The sequence below is a fragment of the Engraulis encrasicolus genome, chromosome 10, assembly GCF_034702125.1.
Source record: "Engraulis encrasicolus isolate BLACKSEA-1 chromosome 10, IST_EnEncr_1.0, whole genome shotgun sequence".
Lineage (NCBI taxonomy): Eukaryota > Metazoa > Chordata > Actinopteri > Clupeiformes > Engraulidae > Engraulis > Engraulis encrasicolus.
In genome coordinates, this window is record NC_085866.1 from 9466603 (window position 1) to 9489369 (window position 22767).

The following is a 22767-nucleotide window of genomic DNA, read 5'->3' on the forward strand; positions in this document are numbered from 1 at the left end:
TGACCAGAATCTTAACCGAAATTTCTGCACACCATGATCTCTCAGTACTCACCCAGAGGGTTACCTACCCGAATTTTTCGGTGCCAATCACCGGCCACTGGGGGGGCGCTACAGTTATTGAAAATCGTGTTTTTGTTTGCCAATATGAATTACATACAAAACAGGCAAGTTAGCTCGTGTACAGATTGGTTTTAACTGTATGATGTGTATGCATGAAGGGCCCCACCATATGCTCATGAATGGGGCAAACAAATGCATGAGGGGCAACATAATGCATGACGGGGCACAGCGGGAATAGCAATGAGGGGCAATGCATACCTCCAGCATTTTTCTGTGAGGAAATGCAATCTAGTTAGTATGCCTTGCCCAGTGCGGCAAGCATACTATTGTCTATGTCCCCCGTTTCGGGTTATTTTTTATTAATTTTTCTCCTTCCGTCGTTACGAACGGTTTCGTTTTGAAGAACCGCCTCATAGATTAGAAAGTCCGTTGCAATGACCGAAACGTTCGGTCTCGGTCAGACGACCAGGTTTTGTAATTTTTCATACGGGGGTACCTCGAACTCCTGTAGCGCCACCAGCAGGGACAAAGGTCGCAAGTACATTACATGCTGTAACGTTTTGAACCGTTTGGTCGGTAATTTTCCACAAAACTTGGTATCCCTGGAATCACTTTGGACCAAGCCGAATCCAATGCACACCCTCATGACGTCCATTTTTCGCGCCTGGGAAAGTTTTGCCGCCATTTTGAATTTTGTAAAAATCAATAAAAATGGTGCCACGGCCACAATTTTTGACCAATCATCACGAAAATTTTATGAGGGCATCTTTGGACTGAGATACATCTACCCTAAAAATTATGGAACAATTGATAACACACCGTCTCCAAACAGGAAGCCATAACAAATATTGGGCGGCGAAGACGCCAAACAGGAAGTGAGCTTATATCTCTGCAACGGCTTCTGTATCAGAACCCAACTTTATATACATCATCAGGACTTTCCCCAGAGGGAGACAAAATCAATTTTCGTGTAATATACACCACTAGGGGGCGCTAACAATAAGGAAAACACGTGTTTTTGCAGATATTGGCCCGTTATTGACTTCAAATCATAAAACGCTTGGTATCATTGAAATCCTTTGGGTCAAGCCCGAATCCAACGCATATTATGATGTTCCATGTTATATTTAACATCATGAATTTCCCGCCATTTTTGACATATTCAATAAATCAATAAAAATAGAAGCTCCGCCCACATTTTTTTTGTCTGTTCGTCCTACAATTTTTATCAGACCACCATTTGACTATTCTGCATCTATGCCTGAAGTTTACAGAGCAAATAGCTGAAAGCATCGGCGCACAGCAGCCAATTCAAAATTGACAACAAAGGCAAACTTACCGTCGAAACAGGAAGTTAGCTCATATCTCAGCAACGCCTTGACAGATCTTAACGAAATTTTCTCACACATGATCTCCAGTACACCCAGAGGGTACGTACCGAATTCCGTGCAATACGGCCACTGGGGGGCGCTACAGTTAATGAAAATGTGTTTTTTGTCAATATACATACATACCAAACAGGAAGTTAGCTCATATCTAGATGGTTAACTGTACGTTGTGCATGCATGAAGGGAAGCATGTGCGTTAAGAGCAAGTCATGCATGAAAGGCAAGGCATGCATGAAGGGCAACGAATGCGAGACGGGCAAGCATACTCCAGCATTCTTCTGTGAGGGAAATGCAATCCTAGTATATAATTGCTATCCGACAGAATCTGAACAGAATTTTTTTTAAATTCTACGAACGGTTCGTTTTGAAGAACCGCTCAAGATAGAAAATCCGTTCAAAGACCGAAACGTTCGGCTCGATAAGACGATTTGAATTTGTATTTTTCACAGGCCTACCTCAAACTCTGTAGCGCCACCAGCAGGTCAAAGTTGCAAATTTTAACATGCTGTAACTTTTGAACCGTTGGTCGGAATTTCAAAAACTTGGTATCCCTGGAATCCTTGGGCCAAGTCGAATCCAATGCACCATATGACGTCATTTTCCGCCTGGGAAAGTTTGCCGCCATTTTGAATTTTGTAAAAATCAACAAAAATGATGCCCTTCCCACAATTTTAGTCCCATCACCACAAAAATTTTGTGAGGGCATCTTCGGACTAAGATACATATACCCTAAAGGTTCTGGAACGATTGATTAAACCGGCTTCAAACAGGAGCCAATCAAATTTGGCGGCGGAGACGCCAAACAGGAAGTGAGCTCATATCTCGGCAACGGCTACTTGTATCAGAACCACACTTTATATACATCATCAAGACCATCCCCAGAGGAAACATAATAATTTTCGTGTACATACACCACTAGGGGGCGCTACAATAAGCAAAAACGTGTTTTTGCCGATATTGGCCCGTATTGACTTCAAATCATCAAACGATTAGGTATCGCTGACATGATTTTCCGTCAATTGCTGAAGTCCCTTGGGTCAAGCGCGAATCCAATGCATCTATGATGTCATAATTTCCGATCGGATGATTATTATCGCCTGACATATTCAAAAATCAATAAAAATGATACTCCGCCCACAAGTTTTTTCTGTTCGTCCTACAATTTTTATCAGACCACCATTGGACTATTTTGCACCTATGCTGACATTTACAGAGCAATAGCTGAAAGCATCGGCGCACAGCAGGCTATCTAATTTGACAACAAAGACAAACACAGTGTCCAAACAGGAAGTTAGCTCATATCTCAGCAACGCCTTAACGGATCTTAACAAAATTTCCTACACATAATCTCCAGTACACCCAGGGGGTACCTACCAAATTTGGTGCAAAACGGCAACTGAGGGGCGCTACAGTTAATGAAAATGTTTTTTGCCAATATGCTGCATACCAAACAGGAAGTTAGCGTAATCTAGATGGTTAACTGTATGTCAGCATGCATGATGGGCAGCATATGCATGAAGGGCAATCCATGCATGCAAGGGCAAGGCGTGCATGAAGGGCAACGAATGCAAGACGGGCAAGCATACTCCAGCATTTTCTGCGAGGAAATGCAATCTAGTTATTATCAATGTTTTTATTTTTGCAAACTCTGTCAAGCCTGAAATCAGGCATGGAGCCTGCATACTATCAGCCCTATGATTGCTCTATTTTTGTGCTCCTTGGATCTAAGTGCAGCCATTGATATTAATGGCCACCATATCTTAATCAAGAGGCTGCATGACTGGGTGGACATCTCAGGAACTGTGCTGGACTGGTTTGCCTCCTATCTGTCTGACAGGACCTTTGCATTTACTGTAGTGAATTTTGTTCCCCCTTCTCCTGTGGCGTCCCGCAGGGGTCAGGATTGGGCCCTCTCCTTTTTACTTTGTACATGCTCATCACACTCAACTAAAACCTCTCTGTCCCACGCACCCACCTTAAAACCTGTGGCGACCACACGTTTGTAGCTGTGACACACAGACTCGGGAATAACCTGCCTGTCGACCTTAGGTTTGCCCCCACAATGGACCGCTTCAATAGCCTTTTAAATAATGTGATGATAATGATAACGTGATGATGGAAGAGACGGACCCGGAGTAGTAGAGATTGTTGGGAAGACTTTCGATATAGTGAATGAGAGAGGGGAGAAGAAAGGGTAGAGGTAAATGCAGCAGAAGGTGGAGTGCCACAGGAAGAGGGGCAACTGAAGAAGATGGTGCTGAGGTCAGGATAGTGGCTAAAAAAAAAGGCCATTAGCTGGGGCTGCCACTTACAGACACACCTTTAAAAATGAATGGACTGTAAAATGGCCATTTATTACTGTAGGTACCACCAGTTCTCATTACTGGTGCTCTGTCTGCAGACGGGAAAATTCCTGTTGTCATCAAGGCATAGCTGATGTGCAGCGGCACATTAAAAGTAAAGCGCACCTGTCTAAAGAACAGGCACTGCAGTCTACCAGTAGGCTTGGACAGTTTTTTTAAATAGAAATACTACTAAGGCACTTTTACAATCGCTTGATTCTACTTATCACTCTGCATTAAGATTTATAACTAGAAGTCCACACACCATTGTATGCTATATGACCTAGTAGGCTGGCCATAACTAGATATTAGACGGCATAAACACTGGCTTCTATTTGTATACAAGGCCATCATTGGCCAGCTCCCCTATATATAGAGCCTATTATCTCTTAGCAATCATAGAGAAGATCCCCCTTTTCATGTATGAAAAGTGATTTTTTCCAGTCATAATGAATACTTAAGAATTTGTTGTTGTTGGTAAATATTCATGAAAAGGGTAAAATTTGTGAATGTGCAGCATGAATTCTGGAAATAAAAAACTGACAATATCACAGTGTCCCTTAAGTCCTGGTGGGGCAAGCAGACGAAAACTGCCCATTCGCTGAAGAACAGCGGGATCACAAAGTTGCAGATAACTCACAGGTTCAGCATCATGGTGCATTCATGCGAGCCATACCTGGTCTCCAGCGCATCAAAGCTGTTGCAGAATGAGGACAGAAGAAGGCATGCTAAATGTGGTGAAACATTGCCTTGAGTTATTGTGCGTTATATACAAAATCTGATTTCAATACACTGTATCTGAAGTGCTGATAACTCTTGATGTGTAGTAGTCTACTAGTAAGGGGTGTTGCTAATTTAGTTTGCTAGATATAACAACTTTTTGCTGTTCCTGGTAACTAAAAACATCTAGCGACTTTTTGGTTAATTTCAGGGGTGTAGTGGGCATGGTACGCGGGGGTACGCAGTCCACCCACCTCTCCTGAGATGAGATTTGTAAACAAAAATTCTATCTGTGTTTAAATACAAAAAGGGGGTTGATAACGTCATAAATCGCGTACCCCCACTTTAAAAAATCCCCACTACACCATTGGTTAATCTGGCGACTTTTAAAAACGTGCCTTGTTAGTGACAAAATCATTTTCAGGGTTCCCACACGTCCTGGAAAACCTGGAAATTTAGAGATGTGTTTTCAAGCAGTGTTGCCAAAAGAAAATCAGCCAAAGTCGCTATGGGCTTGCTGAAAAGTCGCTAGAAGTCGCTAGATGACATGACGTTACAGATGACGTCATGACGTTACGTATGACGTCACAATGTCACGCACGGCGCGCTGATCTACAGAAAACGTGCCCACATGCCTTCGTCCACAGTACAAATGGGCGGTGCTAGCTACTTTTTGGAGATCAGAGCTTATCTGCAGCCCCGCTTACCGTGGGAAATGCTTCTGACGGCGGCGCAGAGTCAGAATTATGTGGAAAAACGATTAATTTGTCACTGAAAATGCACGTTTTAAAAAGTCGCTAAAGGCGCTAGATGAGTTTTTTGTCGCCATGTGCCCGAGATTCACTGCGGTCGGTGCGGCCAGCCTGCTAGTGCTCATTTAAATTTGTCATATGCTTGTAGGGTAGACCGAGTAAAGTTAAGTACAGGGTACAGTTTAGGTAAATCAAATATACCTGTGTGACAACAAGACTCTGATCTAATTCCAAAGTGTAGGCATAACATAAATGACAGTCCCAAAACATTTGATGTTGTAATTTGAGGGTGTAATTTCGGTTTATGTTGATATTCGGTTCCTGCCATAGTCTATCTTTGTCCCATATCGCTTGCCGTAGTCTCATACAAGCAGATGTACGTGCATGAGAATTCCTGTGCGTATCACAAAAGCTGCCACACCGTGGTGCATCATGTGTCCCGTCTGTCTCTACCCGCCACTGGAAATGCATTGTGTGGTGTCGTGAGGGACACTGATTTGCCTTCACAAGACGAAATAGTCGCTAGATTCGGCCAGATTGAGCCTGAAAAGTCGCTAAGTCGCTAGATGATTTTTTTTGTCGCCAGAGGTGGCCAAAAGTCGCTAAATCTAGCGACAAAGTCGCTAAATTGGCAACACTGTTTTCAAGTCCTGGAAATTCACCAAATGTCCTGGAAAAAAATATTTGTCCTGGATTTTTTTCCCTTCAACTTTTTCCCGATTTTGTTTGTGGTACTCTTCTCCGAGTCTAGACATGACGATTCAATTTATATCCACCTATTGAATGCATTATTGTCCACACACACCGTTTGGTCAGGTTGCCATCTTTGATTGCACTTATACACAGTCATATTCTTTGACTCAGTGTTGCTAAAAGTCGCTAGCTGATATCATGCCGTTATATATCTCTCGAAAACCTGCTTACGGTCATAATAGGCCTACAAATAGGCAGTGCTAGCACTTCCTTACAAAAAATTGTACTATCTTTTTTGGAGATCAGAGCTTTCAGTCTCACTAGCCACTTTGAAAGCTAGTTTGATCTTTGGTGTGACAAATCACAGTAGTCACATCAATTGTTTGTATGCAAGAATATTCCAGGGAAAAAGAAACTGGCAACAAAACTGGCTTACAGAAAGACAGAAACCACTGTCCACAATGGTTGGTGAGCAAAAAAGTCAAAGTCAAGTCTTGTGGAGAATGCATTTAAATCCAAGTACACCATTTTTTGCGATAAGAGAGAGACTATTAAGGTATTAATTTCTGAGATAATGTGACATTAATGTGAGTTTACATTGCACTTTCATTTAATTCCGAATAAACGTTTTGTGGATCAGAAAGCATTTCAACTGAACAGAGGCTGCATGTGCTGGGCTTGCGAAATTTGACATAGGGGTGTGGTCGCCAAGCTCCAGCAGATTCCTACTAGCGGGACAGCTGGTGATCTTCAACCGCAACCCAGGTCAATACCTTTGGACAAAGAACATGGACAAAGAAAATGGAATCTTGTACAAGAACCACAACTAGCTGGTGTGGCCAGGAGTGGCACTGCAGCTATGTTATCACAGCCAAGTAAATAATGAATGGGTGCCAATGGGGCTGTACCCTTCTCATAGAACTATCTGCCCGTGTGATTTTTTTCCCTGGAAACAATGGAGTCGCGTTCGATAGATATGAGTAAGTGAAAGCATTTGCCGACACGTTTGCATCTTGTCAAGTGTTACATTCGTGAAAATGACCCTTATTTCAACTATAGCAATGACATAACACGTGACAATCGACTTTACGGCACTACGCCATTTGTTTTGTAGTTTTAAGTCTGACTTCAGATGTCGATGTGTTTAAAGTTATGTTAGGATTGTTGCGGACACCTGTTATTTATTGCATTTAAGGTGGTGGAAAAGTGGCATGTGTACATGGGGTAAAGGAAATGACTGCGCTCATCCTTAAGAATTTGGGCACCTTCAATTAACATGTTGGACGGCGGTGGGGGGTTTTGAGGTGTGTGACCGTAGATGTCTCTGCTAGGATAAGTCAGAGTACGTCTCTCGTCAGCTCTGGTCGTGAATAGTCGCAAAGATTCCTCAGCCAGCAGGTATTAGCCGAATGCTAGCGTGTTGCAGGACAAAACTAACACGTCTTTGGGAGAACAAAGCCATGTCAGGAACCTTTAACTTCACTTCTAATACAACGTTCATGATAAGGTACAGAATGTGCACACATCTTTACAAACCAGAGAACAGAACCGTCACAAATCCCTGCTGAGCCATTTAGCCCAATAGACTCCCATTCATCTTTTACTTGGCTGCGTTCGCCAACGGGGCTATAATGGGAGCCAATGAGAGACGCCTATCTCATAGCTTAGACAATTTCTGGAGTGGATAAGAACGCTTATTCGCAGGAAATTGCATTGGCCACGGTGTAGTACGAGGGCGTAGCCCGGGGACACCATGCCAGAGAATCTCTAACAGGGAGAAGGTTCAGTCTCATTGGTTCCCATTGTAGCCAGTTAGCTTTGCATGCATACTGCAGTAACTATGGAGTGTCCACTAGTTGGCGAGCGTAGTTCAGTCCTTAACGTGGGAAAATTTATGGAATGGAAAGGGGAACCCATATGCTAAATGCATTGCTACTGCGATTTCCAGTCACAAATATTATCAACAAAACATTCCTGGTAAGCACTATGACTGTTGTTTAACAATAGGCTGTATTGAGAAATCGTTCAGGTGTGTAGTTTTACAGCAGGTTGGAAGATTTCAACCTGTACTCGCTAGCATCGCGCTAATGTTTATGGGTTTGGCCCCATAAAAATTGAGCTTTGTGACCCAGTACATAATAATCTAGTGGCGCAAAATAATCGAAACGCTACTCAAATGGGGTCTTATTATTTCTAGCTTCGAACTTAATATGAATATTTCAGGACAAAAAATTATTTAAAAATATATATATTATAAAAAAATTATAATGGTAGAAAACTCCATTGACACCCATTCATTTTGCACTGGCCCGTGGTTAGGGTTAGCCAGTTGTGGCTAGTAGCTAGTTCCGTGAGTGAACACCCCCTGACCATGTGCAGTGGATGCAAGGCCATGATCGATAAAAATTGTGACACTAGAAACACTGGAAATTACAGCTGTCATTCAGCCTTAATTACAGCTGACACAAATTCACTATGTCCTATGACCTGTTCCACACTCCAGCCCTGGCGGTAGTGGCTTTGCATTTAACCTTGCCGCCAGTACTAAGCAAATAATGTACATTGGATAAGAAGTATCACTCAATGGAAAATGCATTGGGTTAGGTGTAGTCCGAGGACATTGCTTAAAGACACTGTGCTCATGGTCAGTGGGTGCAACGCCATAATGGATAAAATCTGAACTCTGTAACTTCGCAAAATTGGTCAAGAGAGGAGATCCAGTTGTCAGTGTTTAATGTAATCCCTCCTATCACTAGTCTCCTTAGTACTAACTGCAGAAGAAGAAAGTGACTCCCCTTGCGGCCATGCCATACTATGCTCTTATGACGTCTTTATGAAGTCATTTCAACCTTAAAGTCACATTGTCTCTAAAATGCATTGTGTGTCGCTGTGTATGTCCAAATTGTGGGTCCGACGGATGAAATATCCGTCCTGAATTATCCAAAAATAGTCCTGGAAATATCCTGGAAAATGATTTTTGAGAAAGAGTGGGAACCCTGATTGTAACTGTGCCTCCGTCAGAAGCGTTTCCCAAGGTTAAGCAGGACTGTAGATTAGTTCTGATCTCCAACAAGTAGCTAGCACTGCCTGTTAGTATTATGGATGTAGGCATGTGGGTACATTTTCTAGAGATCAGCGTGTTGTATGTGACGCTGTGACATCATCTAGCGACTTTTCAGCAAGCTAATAGCGACTTTGCCTGTTTTTATTTTTGGCGACACTGAGGGGCTCAGATGCTGCAGGCGGTCTTCACCAAAGAAAGTAGAATTATATAAGAACTATCACTGGATATAAAGTGCATTGGCCACCGTGTAGTATGTGGGCGTAGCTGGACACGGTGCGCATGGTCACAGTGCATGCACACCATCAGCGCGGACGTCCACTTCACGTGTCTCTTATCAGTCCGAAACAGTTAGAATGCATGAAAACAAATCATGCCTTGCACACAGGAACGCGGTGTAAGCACGGCGTATGTCCGTCCCGACCGAACATGTCCGCGTTGCTCCTTGAAAATAGAACGAGTCTATTTTCCTGCACGGACATCTGTGTTCAATGCGCAGTTCCCATTGAAAATGAATGGCGACAGGGTCCGTGTAACGCTTTGCAGTGCTTTGATCCATTTTCCAAATTCATATGAAAAAGGTGAAAAATGGGTTCAAAAGTTCAATTTTCCAGACAACTCAGAAAACAGATCATTGATGGTTTTTTTTTTTTTTTTTTAACCATTTCATTGTAATATGTTGGTGGCTTTTGAAAGACTAAATGGGCAACTTTGAAACTAAAATGAAAATGAAAGTAAAATGAGTTGATATTTACCAACATCATATCCTTTTTTGACGAAGCGCTCGTAGACTGTTTTGGCCTGAGTCTCAAACTCGTCATCTGTGCTGCAAATTCTAAGGATGCGCAAGAACCGAGGTAGCCCAAACTTCATTTTCATAGACGGCGAATGGCTACGTGTGCGTTAAGAGGCTATTCTCTCTGTCATATTGCGATAATCCGACAACATTGAGACTCATGCTGTGTTCCATTATTCACCCTCTGTACTGTGTACCTTGTTTGAGTGCAGTGAAGTACCCTTTCCACCCTCCGCAATTCACGAGGCGAGTACATTCCGATTCCCGTTCTGACGGGAAATGACGGTTGGTCGCGTGACATCCGAGTTTACCAACCGCCAATATGCAATTCAACACGGAAGGCACTGTTCCTTATGCTAACACTTTTTAAAGTTACCCCTGCCTCTAATACACATGGCGATTGTCTTTGGAATCAAAACTATGCTGTTATCACGGAGATTCAACCGTTTGACAGATCTGGCACTCAACTACGTCACAAACATGGCGGCCGTTGAGTGCGAAAAGTGTACAGTAACACCACACTTCGAAAAATGGCCGTTTTGGGGGCGTTATCCGGGTAATTTACAGTACACTTTACCGTCGCGATTAGAAATGGAACACCCTGCGTACCCAAACACAGTGCGGAAAGGGCGGTAAGTACGGGTAATGGAACACAGCATCAGGCCAAAATAGTCTTCAAGCGCTTCTTCAATGGGATATGATGCTGGTAATTAGTGCATGCCTGAAGACAAGCAATTCGGCGCGCCGTGCTGTTGGAGAAACAGGTGTGCAACCAAGAACCACGACATGCCATGGTTAATAGGCTTACATTTTCACTTTAACCTAATTAGATAACCTATGCTACTCTACCCGCCGTTTAACTAAATGTAGTGCCCAAATAGCCTATGTGGCATAGGCAACACCCAGCATCACCATTAAAGCTGATTGACAGTGCGAAGGGTAAAACATGGCAACAATTAAATCATGCCCCAAACTCAATAGGGTACTGTATTGGAAAGTTTGCGGGTTAGCGTACAGCTGAAGCCAGTCTTCTGTCAGATCTGTAGGCTACGTCTCAAACTGACTTGCCATACATTTCATTTGTAGGCTTATCTCATACGAAACACTTGTGGTGCTAGCCTACTTTAGCCAAGACATCCCCCGGCCCCCGCGTGTATGGTTCAGTCCAACCACGACGCAGAAATTGAAATTTGGAATATAACCCATTTTACTTTGGTTTCAAATTCACCTATTTACTAGAGATGGGATTTATGGCTCTTTAACGGGATCCAGATCTTAGTGGCTCGTTCCTTTCAAAGAAACTGGCTCTTTTGGCTCTTTTTTTAATTATTTTTTTCAGTGTTTAGAATGTAATATTTTGACTCCACCTCAAGGCTATTTTGTCCAAACAACAACTGATTATTCTCCTACTTCTAAAGACCGTTTTTCGCCACTCTTTAAGGCAAACAATTGTGTTTTCTCCCAAATTAAATTACTCTGGTCGAGGTCACGTGCTTAAAATTAATGAAAAATGAACGAAATAACGGTTGAGTGGCTCCCCCAGCTTTGATCCGGTTCCCATCGTTCACTTCAGGGAGCCGTTCAAAAGAGCCGGCTCGTTCGTCAATGACACACCTCTACTATTTACTCTTTCAAAAGCCACCGACACCAATTATCTGTTTTCTGAGTGGTCTGGAAAATTTTCATATGAATTCGGAAAATGGATCAAAGCACTGCAAAGCATTACACGAACCCTGCTGCTCGCGGATAGAACGTGGACATTAACTGTGCAGTGTGAAAGGCAGCCCGCGAACCTCTGGGACTCACACTGCTCACGGAGACGTTAAGGAAACGTGCCGTCTGTGTGTGCATGTACCGTCAGTGGGTGCGACACCATGATGGATAAAAATTGTGAGTACCCAAAATCCGGAAACCGAAAGAGGATATCTGGTTGTCAGTGTTCAGTGTGAGGGCAAATGAACTGCAGCTGTCAGTCCGCAGTAATTGCAGGGGATAAATAAGGACAGCTGACAAACATTCATGGTGGCCTGTGACTCTTCCACACTCCAACCCTGGCAGTAGTGGCATTGCACTTTACTTTGATGCCTCAAGCACTGACTGTAGAAAAGAAATGTGACTCCCTTCGCGGCCAAGCTATACTTCACTCTAGTGCTGTTTCCACGTAGCTGGATATTTTTCATATGTGGATATTTTTTTCTACTGGTTGCATTGGTTTTGGCCTTCCATTTCCACGTAGCAGATATTTAAAATCCAGGTATAAAAAGCAGGAGAAAAAATATCCTGTTTAGGGGGCTGAAACGCATTTGTTACAATGGAGGATTTATTTTTATCCACATGTTGCGCTTACACCTCAACAGGAGAAAAAAATACCCTGCTACGTGGAAACAGCACCTCTGATGACGTCTGTAAACCCTCTGTAGCAGAGTGGTGTTTACCAAGATATCAGATTTTAAAAGGTGACTGCGCCAGTCTCGTTACAGGGTGAGACAACCTAGATGTTAAAAGGGTAGATGACGGATAGGCAGCAAAAAACATTTTTTTCACAAAACATTGTTTATGAGGGAAAAAAGTATATGTCTACGTAGTGCAGCAATTAATCTTTCAAAAAATCCAAGTGGTCACAATGTTGGTCTATTCATTGATTATTTATTTACGTTGATAAAGCAATTTGCTGAAAATATGTCCTTTGGTGTGACGTTAAGAAATAAATATATTAAGTAATGTAGAAATGGCTTGATGGAGTTTTATGAACATTGTTACACTCTTCATATTTATTGCAATTTTTTAAAGTCTTAATTTAATGAGAAATTACCATTTAAGTATTTTTTTCCCCATTAGATGTGAGATTATTAGAAACCTTCGAGGAAAAACAGGGATATCTTTCTTTCTTTTAAATGTTCAAAATTGTCCGAATTTATACTAACTTTTCAGGGACGATAATTTGTTCTTCCCTAATGCAACATTCAGTGTTTATCAAGCATATTGTTTAGCTCAAACAAATATTTGAGCGTTTAAAACATGTCACACCGTAGGACATTCATGTCACGCTAAAGGACAGAAATGCAAAACTGAGCCAGAAACAAATATATCAACATGATTATTTTGTCTTTTTTTATCATAATATAATGTTGTAGTCAATATACACTTTACACTTTACACTTATAAGTCTTTGAATCGTCGATTATCAGCCTATCGTAACTCTTAATGACAGCCATGCGGTCATTGAATGTAACCTGCAGAGCTCATAAGACTCATACTGAAGGGTGACCTTGGCATGACCATCACACTTTTGTAGGTATGCTATGACTGTCAAACCATTGAACCTGTAGTGTGTAGTGGCCAGTGCCTGTTTGGTATCTCAAGCTGGACAGCACATTTATGCTGTATATTGAGCTCTCCACAGCATACTTTATTCATCTATACTCCTCTATATACTCTCTCACTGATCTTTCCTTCACTGTTACCGTTATATTTTATGGTTTCAAAGCACCATTAATGACATTTTATATCATTTGACAGTATCTAAAATCAACAGCAAATATTCATCAACAATGCATCAAAGTATAAATTCCAAAGGCCAATAAAGGAATAAGTAATTTGAATACACAATATTTATCTAGTCAAACAACAACAACAACAACAAAAAATGTACTACCAGTTGTTTTAAAAGCTATTTCTCAAATATCTAGTCCATTGGTGTGACCTGTTTGTCCTTTGGTGTGATACTCCAAAGTGTCACACCATAGGACTTTTACCATCACACCATAGGACTTTTACCATCTCACCATAGGACTTTTGAGCTTTTGAGTTAATTTAAAGCCATGTCGTTGCCAACTGAAATACAATTTCACCTTTAGTAAGATGCATTTTCATACATCTACATAAGAAAAAAATATGAAAAATATATACTATTGTCAAAATGTATTTTATGGCTGTCACACCAAAGGACTACAAAACTAATACATCTTGTGGTAGCAAAACATAATTGATTGACTGAAGAACTCTGAGAGAAAAATCTAAAATCCACCCTTGCCATTGGCTTCTTAAGGGTCTAAAGTCACAATTTATGTACCGCTGGAGCTTCAACAATGGATAATTATCCACAGAATTAACCAAAAAATGATGTCACACCACAGGACATTATTTTCTGCGACAAAGTTTCATAAGTCCATACGGTCTCAGAAAAACAGGAAAAAAATTAAGCATTGTCACTTGCTAAAATAGACACCTTGAAAAACATGCCAGGGTTGTTTAGACAAATGACTGAGCTTTGATTATTTATTTAAAAATGTTTTAAATAGAACCAGGCTTGCCTCAGTCACACCATAGGACAAATGTGACATTTGACTCAAAATTAAGTATACTTATTTAAGCTCTGGATTTATTACACATTACTTTTTCACAACAACGACATTAGTTTAATCATTTAAAGCATTGACAATTTTGAAAGCATGAATTTTCTTAATTTTAACAGCCTGCGACAGCAGAATTTACACGTCACGTCATCTACCCAAAATGTTTTTTTCCCCGACAGGTTCTAGATGACACAAGAGGACACAGCTGTTACCCATACATTTCTTTTTATTCTCTTCTTTTAGAACTCCCATTCAGTAAGTGCAGGTAGTTCACCTGGCATTCATATAGTACTTCAAACAGCTGAGTATAACATCAACTGTGACAAAGCCCGTATGATTACTGTGCAACCATGGAGTAGGCTGAAGTAGGTAAACACTGAGTATTACAATAATACCTTGGATAGTTGGCCTATTTGCAACACTGTGAACCAATAAACACACGGCAAACTGAAAATACAAAAATAAGGAAAACCAAACACAAGAAAATAAATAGGCCTAAACCAAACGTCAAACTGAAAAATAACACTGCACACAAAATAGGTTCACAATGTGGTACAAACCTCGACCCACTGGTCTCTGGTAAACCACCTCTTACCTGAGAGGTGGATGACCAAAGCCAGCCGTCTCAAGACAATACACCGGAACATGTTACTAACTTGCCTTAAGCTGGGCTTACACTGTGCGAGTTTTGGCCCGATTTTGCACCGATTTGGCACTCGCACAACTTTTTGAGAGTCGGGCCGATTTCTTGCTCAATCGCAGGTCAATCGGGAGTCTTGCATCGTGCAGTGTACATGGGGTAAGGACAAGTGATTTCGCCTCACGGTCGTGCAATCGCAGGGTCGCAAGAAAATCAAAACGGTTTGAAATTCTGGTCGAGGCTCGTGCGTAAATCGCACAGTTAAAGCAGTGCTACGACCCGATTTGACACTTCACATGTACAAATTAATAGGGCCGTGCGATTCGCTGTTGAGCGCAACCTCATCTCCACCTCAGGTGCGCATGGTCCCTCCTCTGCAGACCGGGGAAACATGCCTGTCGCGTCGTACGGTGGAAGCATTTCGCTCGCATCCGACTGTCGGCTCGTATAGTGTGAGGACGTGAGTTGTGAACTTTTAAACAGTGAAATTCCATCGTGCAGTGTGAGCAGAATCTTAAGACCCACGAGTGAAAATATTGCACAGTGTATGCCCGACTTAAATCAATGTGAGCTCGTAGTTGATAAAACATAAAACAAAAACCCTGGGTAAGACGGTGGCGTCCCCTACCCTAGCCCATGGGCAGTGCGTTTTCCCAGCCTGGAAGGCACAGGGACAGAGAGGGTTAACACATGTTCATGGCTCGCCTAAGACAATTTATTACTGACACAGCTAAACCGGGCAACAGTGAACATATAAATTACCTGGTGGCTGTGGTATACCGGGCACAAGTCCTGAGGAGCGCTCAACGCTCTCAGCTGGTTACTCCGGAATGCTATGGTAGAACATCATAACATAAGCCACAGTCCAAGAATAAAATATAAGTAGGTCCACATAGGCTAGGATACACCAGACACCCAGTGTTGCCAGATTCGGCAGCTGCCCGCCCAATTGGGCTACTTGGGATGGCCGTCTGCGGGTTAAAAGGGGGAAAATGGGCCATTTGGCATTTTTTTTAAAGCCGTTTTGTGCCCATGGAAACCAATGCAATTTTGGCGGTTATGATCAGACAAATCTGGCAACACAATGAAAAGAGCCTACCTTCACAAGCTGATCGTACACGCACGATTGCCGCAACACTGCTGTTTAGAGCACTATTATTCCACCACAGCAACACACCAGGCGCAGGTCACAGCACGCCACATGTGAAAGGCTACAGGGAGCCACAGCACCTACCATGTAAACACGGGCCCCTTTAAATGACCCGGAAGGGGTTGGCCTTGCCCCAACGCGAACGTACACACACAAACAGGGGACCTAGTCCAACCTGTTGCATTGCACATGACTGGTGACCGTGGAGACAGTGGACGCGCATCGACCGTGCGACAGCAGATCCAATTGCTGCTGGTTGCGCGCCGCCATCTCCTGAATTTCTGCCTGCTCGAGCCTCTCGACAAAGCTGTTTTCCACAACCTGAACCACTTGCATGGCCTTTCTGGTCAGTCTAAATTCTTCCACCAGCTCCAGATTCAGCCACAGCCTTATAATGGGCACATGAGGATCGAGGTTGCAAAAAGTCAGTGGACGTCCATCCTGGAAACAGAAAAAGTGCAAACAATGATCTAGTAATAATTGTAATATCCTTATTATTATCATTATGCTACGGCCTATGCCTGGGCTGACACTGCTCAATCTGTTTAACACTTGGATTAACAATAGATTAACAAAAAAATAAAGTAAAGAAAATATGTTTTTACTGTGAATAACAACATTAATAAGTAGGGCATTGGTTTTTTTTGCCGTTTTATCAATGACACAGGGCCTGCTAAAACACGTAGGCTATCCTCCTAAAGCTCTAGACCAAGGTGAGACGGCTGCGAAGGATACGTCTCCTTTTCAAAGCATTTTCCCTTTTTGTCGACATGCAAAAATGGTTACACAACGCCAACATAAATGGCAGCAGAGGGTCTATATCTGGCAACAGCATTTCCTCTGTGTGTAACGCTCAGTGAGAGTAAAATACTGGTAACACTACCGACTGGTGTAGAGATCAGAGAAAATCTGACTTCATCTCTCGGGCTTTACGTAGCAGCGCGCAACGTACGTCATGGAGTGTTCTTTTTTTTTCTCTAAGTGCGTCCCAATCTGTAGGGAAAAGATTTGACTTCTTGCTTTAGCTTCGGGAATGACTCGTTTTTGGAGTTAACTCTAAAATGAAGTGAAGTGGAAGTGATAGAAATGGGATTCACTCTTTGTTTCATCCTAAAACAAATTCTTCTGAAAGTTAAATAAAACACTCAAGCTGATGGGAGCATTTATATTTTTACGCTATGAAATAACAATCAATGTTTGGATAAAGCTCCGTGAAGATTGCATTAACGTCATTGCGCACGGTGGGAATCGAACACGGCCTCTCAAATAGGAAGCAGCTACGTAACAGATGACCCACTGATTCACACATTACTTCTGTAATAAAAACTCGATTTCACAACGCACCAACATGATCGCATTTTCGACAATCCTTGATATGGACTTCCCCTGTACAACGTGCACGAGCGCAACGACCGCTTTGATAAGCGCAGCTGAAGTCAACCTAGCCAAGGCGCAGCTGATCTTCTCTGATGGAACGTCTTCAGCCTCAAGTTTAAGCTGCCGTTAGTTGCAACTCGGCTTTTGCACGAAAGCGCCACTGATGGAATGGTCCCCTAGTCTGGAAGTAAACATGTTAGCACCGGCAGCTTACGTGGCTAGCTTAGAACATTGTGTGGTCAAATTATAATGTGGAGTAACTTTCTTGTGGTACATCAGTTCGTGGTGCATTTTTGTTCTTACATTTTTATGTTGAAAGTAGAGGAAAAAGGTAAAACTCAAGGAGAGGTGTAAAATAAACTTATTTCCAAAAATGGGACAGTATCACTTTAAATTAAGCAAAACTTTCATGTAAGATATCGCCCGGAAGTCCGCCTTTTTTGCCTGGAAGGGCATTGCAGGGTCTTGCGTAATAGCGTGCTCTACGGTTCCATGTGAAGAACGACCGGAATTCATTTTTAAAGTAGAAGTAAAGATTACATGACAGAGGAACATGTTGATTCAGAATTAAAAGAGGAATGAATCACACACTTCTTTTGGAATTAAGTTTAATTCAGAATAAACTTAATTCTGATTCAGGAAGTGCTTACTTGTTTGAAAAGTGGAATTATTAAGTATTATTCGGAATTAAATAGAGTTAATTCAGAATTAAATGTCCCATGTAACTGAGGTGTTCATGCGTGGTCTTTTGCATGTCTGTATTCTTTTGCATGTTTGTGTGGATGTGTGTTTGCGCAACATGAGCATATGAGTGCAGATGAATAGTATGAATATGCAAAGGTTCAGTTTGAGGTGCGTGTGCGCGCCAATATTTCAGTAGTATTTGGTCTTGCTGCCTTGAGAATTATTTTATCCTGTCCTCTCAGCAGTGCTGTGTTTTATGCCATCACACACTCCATGATGTGTGCATCTTTTCCCCGGTTTGTTCAACTGTCAGTAATCACTGCCACATGCAACTCAGGGTGCGTTCCAATATGCAACCTTGCTTCCTCCACTTGTGGTTGTGGTCTCGTACCAGGAAGTAATATGTCACGATGACATCACTGACAACAGCATTATATTTCAATATCTAGCAAAAGCTCAATTGTAAAGTCTTTATCTCATTTGGGATGGGGAATGAAAAACAGTCCCCCCAAAAGTTGTTGTGGCTAGGCTGACAGCTGGGAAACTTTATTGTTTTCTCCATGGAGGATGGGGCGAGGTCACAAGCACAAGTGGAGGAAGCAAGGTCGCATATAGATCTCTTCAGCGTTGACGTCAACTTGTATGCGGCGGTTGGCGTTCGGGTTCTATGGCGATTTTTTTACATTGCAACACGCCATAGAGATTCAGGTTTGGCAAAAATATAAGTTGCACGCCAACAACGAACATTAGCGTGTCCCCGCATCCATTTCTCATTAGTGGAACGGATCGTATCATCATGTTGGTGTATTCACATGTTAAATCATGACGATTTTAATTCAATATTGCTAACCCCTTTCTGATCATTAAAACTTCCAAACTACATGCAGTTGTCTCTTACCTGTTACGTCATCCGTGGTACGCTACATCACGAAACGTGAAAGACGATAAAAAAATCTTGGTAACGTAAAAGACGATAAATATTTTGCTAAACGTGAAAGACTATAAAGACTTTTGGTAAAAGCGAAAGACGAGCTCTTGCTAACCGCTGGAAGGATGCTATCAAAAAGCGGATGAGAGGACGATCGAGAGCTCGAGCCCGAATTTATACTTTCCTTTGGTTGCCATGGGTACAACCCTCCGCACGTACATGACGTTAGATACAGGCGCCGCTTCTGTAGTTCTGTAGTTTCCGGGTTTAGCATATGGACGCAACATCGTATTTATGTCGAAGTTTGACACAAAATGATCAACCATGTCATACCTACAGCCTATTTTTAACACCCTCGACAGCTTGCGGGGGTTCGCTAAGCGCGTGCTTGCACTCGGAGCTTATTTGAAACTGGCCCCTATTCATTCCCAATGGGAGGCCGGAAGCCGATACGAACCAGGATGTCCTTAAATGCTAACATGAAAGACTACAGTCTACTACAGTGGTTCCCAACCTATGGGTCGGGACCCCCCTTATGGGTCGCCAAAGATCCACAGGGGGTCGCGGAGCCCTCTTGATTTTAAGGGGTTTCGTTTTAAATATATATAGCCCATGTTGAATAAAAGACAAAGCATTTAACTAATAAATGTATAGAAGCAACACATTGTAAGTGCTACATTAAACATTTATTCTATATTTGACCAAAGACGAATTAAGGAATAAAATAACTAAAATTCGTTTTCGCAGGAAACAGAGGGCATCTTGTGACTCCGTCTCGTGCGGGCGCTCGCGTGGTTGGGTCACCAAAGCATACAATAGTAAAAACATGGGTCCCTTAAGAAAAAGGTTGGGAACCACTGGTCTACTACATGCTTCCGCGTTACTGAAGAGCTCTATTGGAACACAACTTCTGTCTCTGTTTGCCTCAGTTCAGCAGGATTGGCCTACTGTACCTGCATTCTCACCTCCTACCACTGGGTGGTGCTGTTGCTCTTTTTTTGAGCAGTGCCGTGAGTGAGTGGCCAGCTGCAGCAGCGCTCTGTTCTGTTCTGGCTGCAGGAGGGAGGTTGGGATGAGGGATGGAAATGTTCCCTCACTACTCAGCCATTGTTTGCCCCGTCGCTTCAGCAAAACAGAACAGCTTCAAGGGCACGGACAAGTTGTAGCGAACGTGCGTCATAGATTTTAATCACTCTCCAAAGACCTCCCCCCCCACCCTCTCTCTTTCTTTCTCTCTCTCTCTCGCACACTCACTCCTCTCTGTTCCTCACCATTTCTTCTCTATGGCTTTCTCTGAGTAGTTGCTTTTTTAATAGTTTCGATTTAAAGCTCACTTTAGCAGATGCTTGTATTGGACGTTGTGACTGTGTGAGTCTGCAGATGCAAGTGTAGTATTGTAGTCGGCAGCTGAAGTAGTATCCTTTGCACTGTTCCATCAAGTTCGATGTCAATCACATGCTTGTGTGTGATATTTGTTTCAAAGCAAGTACTTTGCGCAGTTTACATGGTGAAATTGGGGGAAAAAATACACCTGTAACACTCTCAGTGTTGGTGGAAGGTGCCTACATGTGATCAAAGCGTTTTGCTGCGTTAACATGCTAGTGTGAAGGCAATGCATTATGCTGCATTACTATTCAATTTACATTGGATTAGATCACTTTTGGCTGCACTGAACTGTGGTCTCACTTGAGATGCGTTGGCTCCCTCACAAGTTAAGAGTGGTCAAACTATAGGCAGATGACACACGTGTAGTTTTTGCAGATAGAGCACCACTAATAAAAATAAATAAAATATTTTTTTTTCTTAGATGTAATTTCTTAGCCTGATCATCATCTCCTTTCAAATCTCCTCAAGAACAAGAGCAGCAAACAAAGTAGGAGGAGTTCCCGATTTTTTCGGGGCTCAGAAACGACATTTGTATTGCTCTTGACCTGACTTAGAAGCAACACTGAAGGTGTTGCATCACTAGGAGGGCGTGGCCTGGCTTGACCTTTCCTGCATTTCAACGTCCCGTGTCCCGTGTCCCGTTTCAGCTCAATACGGAACCCGTACCTTTATTTCTAAATATGTGATGATCCCGTATTTCAAGGGACGGTTGGCAGCCCTACCGCTGCGTGAAGCACCCCCATCGTTGTGCATCAAAAAACGCATGTCTGACTGGCAGTATTGAGACAGTCCTCCCTTACGAAAATCGACCATGGTAAACCATGATTTCATGGCTTTTTAAAGCATGGTTTGGTACGGTTTTTGGTTTGACTATGGTTTAACTATAAAATTAGACTGTAGTGGAAAGTGCGCACATCCAGCAAAAAAACATCAGCATGTGCCAAATAAAAAAATTGTCACATGTAGGAGCGGGAAAGGATCTGCACACTGCTTGCAAAAGACTTAATTTATTAGGAGCAACGTTTCAATCATAGATCTTCTTCAGGCATCTTGTAACTATAAAATTAACCATGGTTTTACTCGGAAAACTAACCAATGTTTCACCACATCTTACAATTATTCATTAAAGGGGAGTATGTAGCTAAGATAGTGAAAGTCAATGGATCCGTGCAGCATTGCTACATATTACACGGATCAATTGACTTTCACTAGCTTAGCGACATACTCCCTCTTTTAACTTGTCTTAAAGCAAGACAACGCTTAACATGAAACATAAGACACTTTACCACCTATATCACCCCTGTGAATGTCATGTCAATGATTCCAAATCTTCAAATAACAAGATCAGAAACACTGATGAGTAATGGTTAAAAAAACTGCAGACATATGTTATGATCCAGGCTTAATTCTGGTCTGCATAAATGACAATCTTTTAATGTTAGCAAAAAAATACAACACAGAAATAAACACACACTGACAACTTAGTATGCAATGCTTCATGTACGTACACTACATGGCCGTGTGTGACTGGCCCTTCAGCAGTTCTAGAACTGTCAGCCTGTTAAGGATTCCAGTACAGTCTCCGCAGTCTGTTGTGCTGATGAGATGATTGACAGGCAAACTCCATTGTCCTCTGCGAGGGTGGGGGTGGGGCGGGGAGATGAGAGCCTGCGTATACGGGAGATGGAGATGGGGGGGGGCAGGGAGGATGTGTGAGAGTAGAGAGGAGTTCATTGATCACTGACTGGCAGGGGAGCGCGGGAGACTGGGTGTGCGTATGCGTGTGTGTGTGTGCGCTCCGCTGTCAGCTTGCTCTGTCAGGAGGCTTCCCTTGGACAGGATATGGCTGCACAGGCAGAGGTAATTGGCCAGGTTGAATCAATGAAGCCGGCGCTCTGTGTGTGTGTGTGTGTGTGCCATTGCATTGTGTGTGTGTGTGTGTGTGTGTGTGTGTGTCTGTCTGTGTGTATTACATCACCATCTCCCCAGAGGCCCTGAGGGAGCAGACACACACACAGGTGGCCAAACACACACTCACCAGTCTGCCTTGCCTGTGAGGTCACCACTAGCTCTATACGCACCCAGCCCATATTTACCATGGAACGGACTGGGTTTGGCTTTGGAGGTGACGTACGTGTGTCTGTGTGCCTGTACGTGTGTGTGCGTGTGTGGGTGTGAGTGTGTGGGAGAGAGACAGTATGGCATTGCAATTGTTAATATATACAGTATCCATCTGCTCCAAGGATACAAGGAGTTTTATTTGTCACATGCATAGAATTAGTAAGTAAAACATGCAGTGAAATTGGAGTTGTACTGCCTGTACTGTGCATGGGTGTGTGTGTGTGTGGGGGGGCTCTCCATGGGTGCATTCCAATATGCACCCTTTCGTCCTCCACTTGTGCTTGTGGCCTCGCACCAGGAAGTAATACGTCGTG